Genomic DNA, 11018 nt, shown 5'->3' with positions numbered 1-11018 from the left:
AGAAAGAAAGAAAGAAAGAAAGAAAGAAAGAAAGAAAGAAAGAAAGAGCCACGCATGGTGGTACATGCCAGTAGTCTCAGCTACTCAGGAGGATAAGGCAGGAGGATTGCTTAAGCTATGATTGCACTACTGCACTCCAGCCTAGGTGACAGAGCAAGACCTTGTCTCAAGAAAAAGTTAGGAGATGTTTTCCTCTAAGATAAAAGCTCAGTGGGTCTCGAATGGTGTTAATTTTGTTCCCTTATGGGGCATTTGCAAATATGGAGGGTGTTTTGGCTGTTAGATTGACTCAAGGAAATGTGTTACTGGCATTTAGTGGACATGGGCCAGGGATACTAAATTGCCTCTCAATGCACAGGAAAGTTCTAAACGCAAAGAACTCCCACCCAAGAAACCAAAAATGACCTCTTGAGAAACTCTAAGGAAGCACTGTCCAATAAACTTACTACAGTGATGGAAATGTTTTATATCTGTGCTGTCCAGCATAATAGCCACTAGGCACATGTGGCTACTGAGCACTTGTAATGGGGCCAGTGCTACTGAGGAACTGAATTTTTAATTTTATTTAATTTTATTTAATCAAAATTTAAACAGCCACATGTGGCTAATGGCTGTCATACTAAACAGCACAACTCTAGAGGGTGTGTTTATCAGTTCCAGAAAAGGAAGGGGAAAGGATACTGTGGGTAATTTCTTTCTTCGGAAAACAAAAACCTGGTTTTGGTCTTAAATCCCAATTGTATACCCTGTGGGTCAGGAATCCTATACTTGGGAATATATTTTAAGGAGGTAATTCAAGGAAGCAAAAAGTTAATACACAGAGATGTACTTTCTGGGCTTTCAGCAAAATTAGGATATTTGACAGCCACTGAAGACTTGTGACATAGACAATGTTGGAGATAAGATACTCACTAAAAAAGTGTACACACCAAGGTTACAATTTCAAAATTTACATGCATGTGACTAAATAAGAAGAAGGTCTGAAAGAAACACAGTTTCAAGGGCCTTTAATGAGACCATTTGAACCCTGCCTCTGGGAAAGGGCTACAAAGTTTTGAAAGGGGTCCACTCTAAGCATGTTGTTGTCTTCCCACTGGCTCCCTAGCATGCTTCTCAGGATCTGCCTAGCCATTATCCCCTTACTCAGATTTCGAGTATCCTTTCTTCTCCCTCAGTAGCTGATCTTCCCCTCTGCCCCGTCTATCCTACGGGTGATCCAACTCCACACACTGGACTCTGGCTTCTGACATCAGGCTGCTTGTCTTCAGTCTCTCTTTTCTCAACATTGCCTGTGCCTCTTGCCTCATGAGGTAGTCTTCAATGGCACAGAACTACAGAAAAAACTGTTAGGTGGGTAGGATGGTGGGAGAAGTTTCTCTTTCTATACTAAGACAACATCTTTTCATGTTATTGTATTTTTTTAACCTTAGAAATGGGTTAAAAGGTGGGTGTTACCCCATTTGTAGAGAAGGGAATTGAGTGAGGTTCAGGGTGGTAACTTGCCTAGTATCACAGAGCTAGTAAATTGGATGTTGGGATTTGAACCCAGGGCTCTCTAACACCGAAGGCTACATACCATCAACTACGCTATATTGCCTTTGAACAGGGTTACCAGGCTGAAGGGCATAAAAACATCAAGGGTTCTTATTATAGCTGATCAACTGTCTTGCAGAGGGATGATACTGATTTGTATTGGTTAATTCCTTATTTACTTATATTCCCATCTATCTAGACTTCTATTCTCCTTTTCTAGGTTACACGAAGATAAATCTGAGCTTTGCCTACCCCCATAACCATTTTATAGATGGGAAAACTAAGATTCAGAATAGTATAGTGTCTCACCCTAAGTATCACACAACCAGTTAGGGCAGTGCTGGGCCAGGAACCTATTTCTGCAGGCAGAGTCATATCATAAAAGAAGCATGCACTTTAGACTCAGACTTCGATTATAAATCCTGGTTCTGCCTCTGATTAACTATTTGCTTTTGGACAATAATAACAACTGTATTTTAACTATATTTATTGAGCACTTATTATGTATTAATTATAGAGGGTTTCAATATATATTCACTCAATATTTATTGAATACTTATCATGTGCAGGCATTGTACTAGGGTACTAGGGATAGAGCAGAGAACAGGACAGTATATAGACAGCAAGTTTCATCTAATGAAGAAAATTGATCCTGAACACAGGGTTGCATGTAAACTCATATTAGTGGTAGGGAGGAGATGCAGAATGTGATAGAAGGATACAACAAAGGGACCTAACATAGTCTGAGGGACACTATAGAGTAAAGGGGACAGTCAGGGGAGGCTACCCTGAGAACTGAGGATGTGAAATCTAAGCTGAGACCTGAAGAATGAATAGGAGTTAGCTGGTGAGTGCAGGTGGGCACACAGGAGAACAGTCCAGACAAAAAGAATAGCATGAGTAATAGCCCCACAGAAGAAGAGTATGGCACATTAAAGGAACTGAGTAAAGAGCAGTGTGGCTGAAGCACCTACTGCAAGAGGGCCTAGATAAAACTAGGGAGGTTGACGGGGCCTAAAACACAGCTTGGAGACTGGGACGAGTTGGGACTTTTATCCTCAGAGGAAGGGGGAATTTTAGAATTTTAAGCATCAGGAGAGTGACATCTGATCATCTCACTTCACTTCCCTCAGCCTTGGCTTCCTCATCAGCAACACAGGAATAATAATGGCACCTACTTTACACATTATGTGGTGAGGATTAAATGAGCTAAGACATGTAAAGTCACCAAGCAGAGTATGTGGCATATGGTGGGCAGTCAACAAATGATAGGGTCCTTCTTTCTCCAGTCTGTCCAACTCTTCCACCATGGATATCTCCTTCACCATAGTGGTTTCCACTACAGCAAATAGGGTTTGTGTGTGTGCACATTCATGAGTGGCCAGGTATATTGCTGGTTACTGAGATTAAAATAATAATAGTGGAGGAATGGGAAGGGAACAAGGGTTTAAAAATTACATATTGGGTACAATGTTCACTATTTGAGTGATGAGTACACTAGAAGTCCAAACCTCAATATTATGCAATATATTCATATAACAAATGTATATATGTAGCCCCTGAATCTAAAATTTAAACAAATATTAGCTAAAGTCACATAATAATGTCAACATAAATAACAGCATTTTATGAAGCTGACCCAAGCCTTCCCAATTTGTAATTAATTTGATTAAGATGAAAGTAACTACCACTAACTGAAACCAGGGGTAAGAGGGTCTCTCCCCTTGTCATTTAATAGAAATCAGCATAGTGCAGCTAGCCCTGCTTGGATGAGTCCCTTTTATCTAATCCTCCCTCCTCCCTCCATGCCTACTTCTGTTTACAGAAACCCATGTTGTTGGGCAAAAGATATGAATGCCAAAGTACACCAAAGATTTTTCACCTCATATGTCCAGGATCACAGTTAAGTGCTGACTTGGCATGGAAAAGCAAAGGCACAAAGCTTTCCTCAAAGCACCAGTGGCATTTCGTCTCTTTGGGGTGGAGGGCTGCCACCAGCAAGATGGCAGCTAAATCTTTTGGGTACAAGGTACATAGCTACAATGTCTGCCTCCATCCAAGGTGTTTGGGAGCCTTTGTCTATTGCCCACTGTGGCAAGAAATACCAGGGATCATGACCCTGACTAAAGGGCAGAAAGGCCAAAACTCCTTGTTAGGGGAGGGAAATGCATTTACAAAGATAGGTTTCAGAAAGAGCCTCTATTTACTATTTGTAAAGTCAGTTTCTCTGAGGGAAGCCTGGCCCATACTTTAGCAGAGGGACAGCAATGTCACTGCAGGCTTTGATGGTGCCACTAATATCTTTCAGTAGTGGTGCATCAAGTGCAGGGCAGTAACAACACTCTACCCTGGGGTGAAGACAATAAGGGGGTGTGCTGTGTGTAGAAAATTAAAATACAAAAATGAAACCAACTAAAGTTGGTCTAGTCTTCATTACCACCATGCAATGGCAATCTCAGACAATGTTTATTAAAGGACATCTAGGCTGACTCTAATTTTTGGTAATTATGAATAAAGCCACTATGAATATCCACGTACAAGTTTTAGGGTAACCATAAGTTTTCATCCAAGAGTACAATTGCTGGGTTATATGATAATTGCATATTTAGGTTTTCAATAAACTGCCCAACTGTTCCAGAGTGTATCATTTCACATGCCCACCAGCAAAATATGAGTGATCCAGTCCCTCCACCTGGCCAACTATTTTATTTTAACTATCATAATAAATATGTAGTGATACTTCAAAGTGATCTTAATTTACATTTCCCTAATGCCTACTGATGTTGAACACCTTTCCACATACTTATTTGCCATCCATATATCCTTTTCTATGAAATGTCTGCTCATGTCTTTGGCTCATTTTCTAACTGGATCACCATTGACCTTTGAACAACATGTGTTTGTACTGCACAGATGCACTTGTACATGGATTTTTTTCAGCAAAATATGGATCAAAAATACAGTATTTGCAGGATACAATACCTGCATATATGGAGGGCTGGCTTTTTGTATACTCAGGGCTGACTATAAGATTGAGTATGGATATGTGAGAATTTTGGTACAGGTAGAGGCCTAGGACCAATCCCCTATATACACTGAGGGACAACTGTATTTGTTTTCTCACTGTTGAGTTTTAATACTTCTTTATATATTCTAGATTTGAGTACTTCGGCAGACATGTGGCTTGAAAATATTTTCTCCCACTCAGTAGCTTGCCTTTTTGTCACCTTGAAAGGGTCTTTGGAAGAGTATTTAAAAAATTTTTTTAAAGTCCAATTTATCAAATTTTTCTTTCCTTTTTTATTATTATACTTTAAGTTCTGGGATACATGTGCAGAATGTGCAGGTTTGTTATACACATGCCATGGTGGTTTGCTGCACCCATCAACCCGTCATCTACATTAGGTATTTCTCCTAATGCTATCCCTACTGTAGCCCCCCACCGCCCGACAGGCCCTGGTGTGTGATGTGCCCCTCCCTGTGTCCATGTGTTCTCTTTGTTCAATTCCCACTTATGGGTGAGAACATGTAGTGTTTAGTTTTCTGTTCCTGTGTTAGTTTGCTGAGAATAGTGGTTTCCAGCTTCATCCATGTCTCTGCAAAGGATAAACTCATCCATTTTTATGACTGCATAGTATTCCATGGTGTATAAGTGCCACATTTTTTCTTTATCCAGTCTATCATTGATGGGCATTTGGGTTGGTTCCAAGTCTTGCTATTGTGAACAGTATTGCAATAAACATCTGTGTGCATGTGTCTTTATAGTAGAACAATGTATAATCATTCGGGTATATATCCAGTAATGGAATTGCTGGGTCAAATGGTATTTTGGTCTAGATCCTTGAGGAATCACCACACTGTCTTCCACAATGGTTGAACTAATTTATACTTCTACCAACAGTGTAAACGCATTCCTGTTTCTCCACATAATCAGCATCTGTTGTTTACAGACTTTTTAATGATCACCATTCTAACTGGTGTGAGATGGTATCTCATTTTGGTTTCGATTTGCATTTCTCTAATGGCCAGTGATGGTGAGCTTTTTTCATATGTTTGGTGGCCACCTAAGTGTCTTCTTTTGAGAAGTGTCTGTTCATATCCTTTACCCACTTTTTGATGAGGTTCTTTGTTTTATTCTTGTAAATTTGTTTAAGTTCCTTGTAGATTCTGGATATTAGACTTTTGTAAGATGGATAGATTGCAAAAATTTTCTCCCATTCTGTACTTTGCCTGTTCACCCTGATGATAGTTTCTTTGGCTGTGCAGAAGCTCTTTCATTTAATTACGTCCCATTTGTCAATTTTGGCTTTTGTTGCCATTTCTTTCGGTGTTTTAGTCATGAAGTCTTTGCCCATGCCTATGTCCTGAATGGTATTGCCTAGGTTTTCTTCTATGATTTTTATGGTTTTAGGTCTTACATTTAAATCTATAATTCATCTTGAGTTAATTTTTGTATAATGTGTAAGGAACGTGTCCCATTTCATTTTTCTGCATATGGCTAGCCAGTTTTCCCAACACCATTTATTAAATAGGGAATCCTTTCCACATTGCTTGGTTTTGTCAGGTTTGTCAAAGATCAGATGGCTGTAGATGTGTGGCATTATATCCGAGGCCTCTGTTCTGTTGCATTGGTCTATATATCTGTTTTGGTACTAGTACCATGCTGTTTTTGTTACTGTAGCCTTGTAGTAAGCATAGTGATGTTAAGCGGGTTTTTCATATGATTAGTAGCCATTTCTATATCTTCTTTTGAGAACTTACTATTCATGTCCTTTGCCTGCCTTCTTCTTTTCTTCTTCCTCTTCCTCTTCCTCTCCTTCTCCTTCTTCTTCTTCTTCTTTCTTCTTCTTCTTTGTCCTTCTCCCTCCTCCTCCTCCTCCTCTTCTTCTTCTTCTTTTTTTTTTTTTTTTTCTTTGAGGCAGAGTCTCACTCTGTCACCCAGGCTGAAGTGCAGTGGCATGATCTTGGCTCACTGCAACCTCCACCTTTCAGGCTCAAGCACTTCTCATGCCTCAGCCTCCCAAATACCTGGGACCACAGGCATGAGCCACTGCGCCCAGCTAAGTTTTGTGTTTTCTTTTTAGTAGAGACAGGGTTTTGCCATATTGGCCAGGCTGGTCTCAAACTCCTCAAACTCCTGCTCAAGTGAGCCACCTTCCTTGTACTCCCAAAGTTGTGGGATTACAGGTGTGAGTCACTGCACCTGCCCCTTTGCCCACTTTTTGATGTTTTTTTTTTTTTTTTTTTTTTTTTTTTTTTTTTTCTTATTTGTTTGAGTTCCTCATAGATTCTGGGTATTAGTCCTTTGTCAAATGTATAGTTTGCAAATATTTTCTCCCACTCTATAGGCTATCTGTTTACTCTGCTGATAATTTCACCATACAGAAGATTTTTAGTTTAATTAGGTCCCACTTATTTATTTTCGTTTTAGTTGCATTTGTTTTTGGAGTCTTAGTCATGAATTCTTTTCCTAAGCCAATGTCCAGAAAAGTTTTCCAATGCTATCTTCTAGTATTTTTATGGTTTCAGTTCTTAGATTTAAGTCTTTGATCCATTTTGAGTTAATATTTGTATAACATGAGAGGTGAGGATCTAGTTTCATTCTTCTACATGTGGCTTGCCAGTTTTCCCAGCACCATTTATTGAATAGGGTGTCCTTTCCCCACTTTATGTTTTTGTAAGCTTTGTCAATACTTACAGAAGGCTGTAAGTATTTGGCCTTATTTCTTGGTTTTCTATTCTTTTTCATTGGTCTTCATGCCTATTTTTATACAATTACCATGCTGTTCTGGTAGCTTATAGCTTTGTAGTATAATTTGATGTTGAGAAATGTGATGCCTCCAGATTTGTTCCTTTTGGTTAGTCTTGCTTTAGCCATGTGGGCTCTCTTTTGGTTCCAGTGAATTTTAGATTGCTTTTTTCTAGTTCTGTGAAGAATGATGATGGTATTTTGATTAGAAGTGCATTGAATCTGTGGATTATTTTGGGCAGTATGGTCATTTTCATATTATTGATTCTACCCCCTCCATAAGCATGGAATATGTTGTCATTTGTTTGTGTCATCTATGATCTGTTTTAGGAGTGTTTTGTAGTTTTCATTGTAGAGATCTTTCACCTCCTTGGTTAAGTATATTTCTAAATATTTTACTATTATTATTTTTGCAGCTGTTGTAAAAAAAGGTTGACTTCTTGATTTGATTCTCAGCTTAGTCACTGTTAGTGTATAGTAGTGCTACTGATTTGTGTACGTTGATGTTGTATCCTGAGACTTTACTGAATTCGTTTATCAGGTCAAGGAGCTTTTGGATTATTCTTTAGGGTATTCTAGGCATATGATTATATCATTGGCAAACAGTGACATTTTGATTTCCACTTTTCCAAATTTGGATGCTCTTTACTTCTTGCTCTTGTTGGATTACACTGGCTATGACTTCCAGTACTATGTTGAACAGAAGTGGTGAAAATGGGCATCCTTGTCTTGTCCCAGTTCTCAGGGGGAATGTTTTAAACTTTTCCCCATTCAGTATAATGTTGCCTGTGGGTATGTCATAGATGGCTTTTATTATCTTGAGGTATGTCTCTTCTATGCCAGTTTTTTTGAGTATTTTTATAAAAAAGTGATGTTCAATTTTATCAGATGCTTTTTCTGCATCTATTGAGATAATCATATGATTTTTTATTTTGATTCTGTTTATGTGATGTATCACATTTATTGACTTGTGTATGTTAAATTATACCTGCATCCCTAGGATAAAAGTGACTTGATCATGGTGTATTATCTTTTTGATATGCTGTTGGATTTGGGTAGCTAGTATTTTGCTGAGGATTTTTGAATCTATGTTCATCGGGGTATTGGTCTGTAGTTTTTCTGGTGGTGTTCTTTCCTGGTTTTGGTATTGGGGTGACACTGGCTTCATAGAATGATTTAATGAGGACTTCCTCTTTTTCTGTCTTTTGGAATGGTTTCAGTAGGATTGGTACCAATTCTTGTTTGAATGTCTGATATAATTCAGCTTTAAATCCATCTGGTTCTGAACTTTTTTTCTTGGCAATTTTAAAATTACAGTTTCAATCTCACTTTTTGTTATTGGTCTGTTCAGGGTTTCCCTTTCTTCCTGATTTAATCTAGGAAGCTTGTATATTTCCAGGAACTTGTCCATCTCCTCTACACGTTATAGTTTGTGTGTGAAAAGGTATTCGTAGTATACTTGGATAATCTTTCGTATTTCCATGGTATCAGTTTTAATATCTCCAGTCTCATTTCTGATTGAGTTCATTTGGATATTTTCTTGGTTAATCTCACTAACAGTCTATCAATTTTGTTTATCTTTTCAGAGAATCAGCTTTTTGTTTCATTTATCTTTTGTATTGTTTTTGTTTGTTCCAGTTTCATTAAGTTTTGCTCTGATCTTTGTTATTTCTTTCCTTCTGCTGGGTTTGAGTGTTGTTTGTTCTTGTTTTCCTTGTTCCTTGAGGTGTGACATTGGGTTGTCCATTTGTGCTCTTTCAGACTATTTGATTTAGGCATTTCACACTATGAATTTTTGTCTTAGCACCACTTTTGCTGTATCCCAGAGGTTTTGGTAAGCTGTGCAACTATTATCATTCATTTCAAATGATTTTTAAATTTCTATCTTGATTTCATTGTTAACCCAAAGCTCATTCAAGAGCAGATTACTTACTTTCCATGTATTTCTATAGCTTTGAGGGCTCTTTTTGAAGTTGATTTCCAGTTTTATTCCCCTGTGATCTGAGAAAATGCTTGATATAATTTTGATTTTCTTAAATTTATAGAAACTTGTTTTGTGGCCTATGATATGGTCTATCTTGGAGAATGTTCCATACACTGAAAAAAAAAAAAAAAAAAAAAAGAATGTATATTCTGTAGTTGTTGGAAAGAATGTTCTGTAAATATCTGTTAAGTCTATTTGTTCTAGGGTATAGTTTAAGTGCATTGTTTCTTTGTTGACTTTCTGTCTTGATGATCTGTGTAGTGCTGTAAGTATAGTACTGAAGTCCTCCAATATTATTGTGTTGCTGTTTATCTCATTTCTTATGTCTAGTATCCATTGTTTTATCAATTTAGGTGCTCCAGTGTTAGATGCATATAATTTAGGATGATGATATTTTCCTGTTTTGCAAATCCATTTATCATTATATAATGTCCTTGCTTGTCTTTTTTTTTTTCTTTAAACTGTTGTTGCTTTAAAGTCTGTTTTGTCTGATGTAAGAATAGCTACTCCTGCTTGCTGTTGGTTTCCATTTGTGTGGAATATTTTTTACCACCCCTTTACCTTAGCTTACATGAGTCCTTATGCATTAGGTGAGTCTCTTGAAAACAACAGATACTTGGTTGGTGGTTTATTTAATTCATTCTGCCATTATGTATTTTTAAGTGTAGCATTGAGGCCCATTTACATTCTATGTTAGTATTGAAATGTGAGGTACTGTTTTACTCATCATGTAGTTGTTGCCTAAATGCTTTGGATTTTTTTCACTGTGTTATTGTTTTATAGGCCCTGTGAGATTTATGCTTTAAGGAGGTTATATTTTGGTGTATATCAAGGTTTTGTTTCAACATTTAGAACTCCTTTTAGCATTTATTGTAGTGCTTGTTTGGTGGTGGCAAATTTTCTCAGGATTTGTTTTTGAAGAAGACTTTATCTTCCTTTGATTTATGAAGCTTAGTTTTGCTAGATAGAAAATTTTAGGGTAACCATTATTTTGTTTCAGGGGGCGAAAGGTAAGAGTCCAATCCCTTCTGGCTTGTAAAGTTTCTGCTGAGAAACCTGATGTTAATCTGATAGGTTTTGCTTTATAGGTTATCTTTTATCTCACAGCTCTTAAAATTATGTTTTTTTCATCTTGACTTTAGATAACCTGAAGACCCTGTGCCTTAATGACGATTGTTTTGGAATGAATTTCCCAGGAGTTCTTTTGACTTCTTCTATTTGGATGTCTAGACCTCTAGCAAGGCCAGGGAAGTTTTCCTCAATTATTCCCTCAAATAAGTTTTCCAAACTTTCAGACTTCTGTTCTTTTTTAGAATCACCAATTATTCTTAGGTTTGGTCCTTTTACATAATCCCATATTTCTTGGAGACTTTGTTCGTTTATTTTATTCTTTTTTATTTGTATTTGTCTGTTTGGGTTATTTTGAAAGTCTTGTCTTCAAGCTCTGAAGTTCTTTCTTCTAGTTGTTCTAGTTTATTGTTAAAATTTTCCACTGTATTTTGTATTTCCCTAAGTGTGTCTTTCATTTCCAGTAGCTCTCATTGTATTTTCCTTTATAATATCTATTCCTCTGAAAAATTTTTAATTATACCCTGATTTTTTAAAATTTAAGTTGGTTTTCACCTTTCTCTGGTGTCTTCTTGAGTAGCTTAAAAATCAACCTTATGAATTCTTTATCTGGCACTTTAGAGATTTCTTCTTGGTTTGGATCCAATGCTGGGGAGCTAGTAGGATATTTTCAGGATGATTTAG

At 37.4% G+C, this 11018-nt stretch overlaps 1 protein-coding gene across 4 annotated transcripts in view; it reads right to left on the bottom strand.

Moving 5' to 3' along the window:
- Positions 1-11018, bottom strand: part of ZC4H2 (zinc finger C4H2-type containing) — a 112270-nt gene that overhangs the window by 5955 nt on the left and 95297 nt on the right. The gene's annotated exons all lie outside the window — the stretch shown is intronic.

The sequence above is a fragment of the Piliocolobus tephrosceles genome, chromosome 12 (genome assembly GCF_002776525.5).
Source record: "Piliocolobus tephrosceles isolate RC106 chromosome 12, ASM277652v3, whole genome shotgun sequence".
Lineage (NCBI taxonomy): Eukaryota > Metazoa > Chordata > Mammalia > Primates > Cercopithecidae > Piliocolobus > Piliocolobus tephrosceles.
Note: the sequence above shows the minus strand (reverse complement) of the source record. Positions and strands in the feature narration are given on the sequence as shown.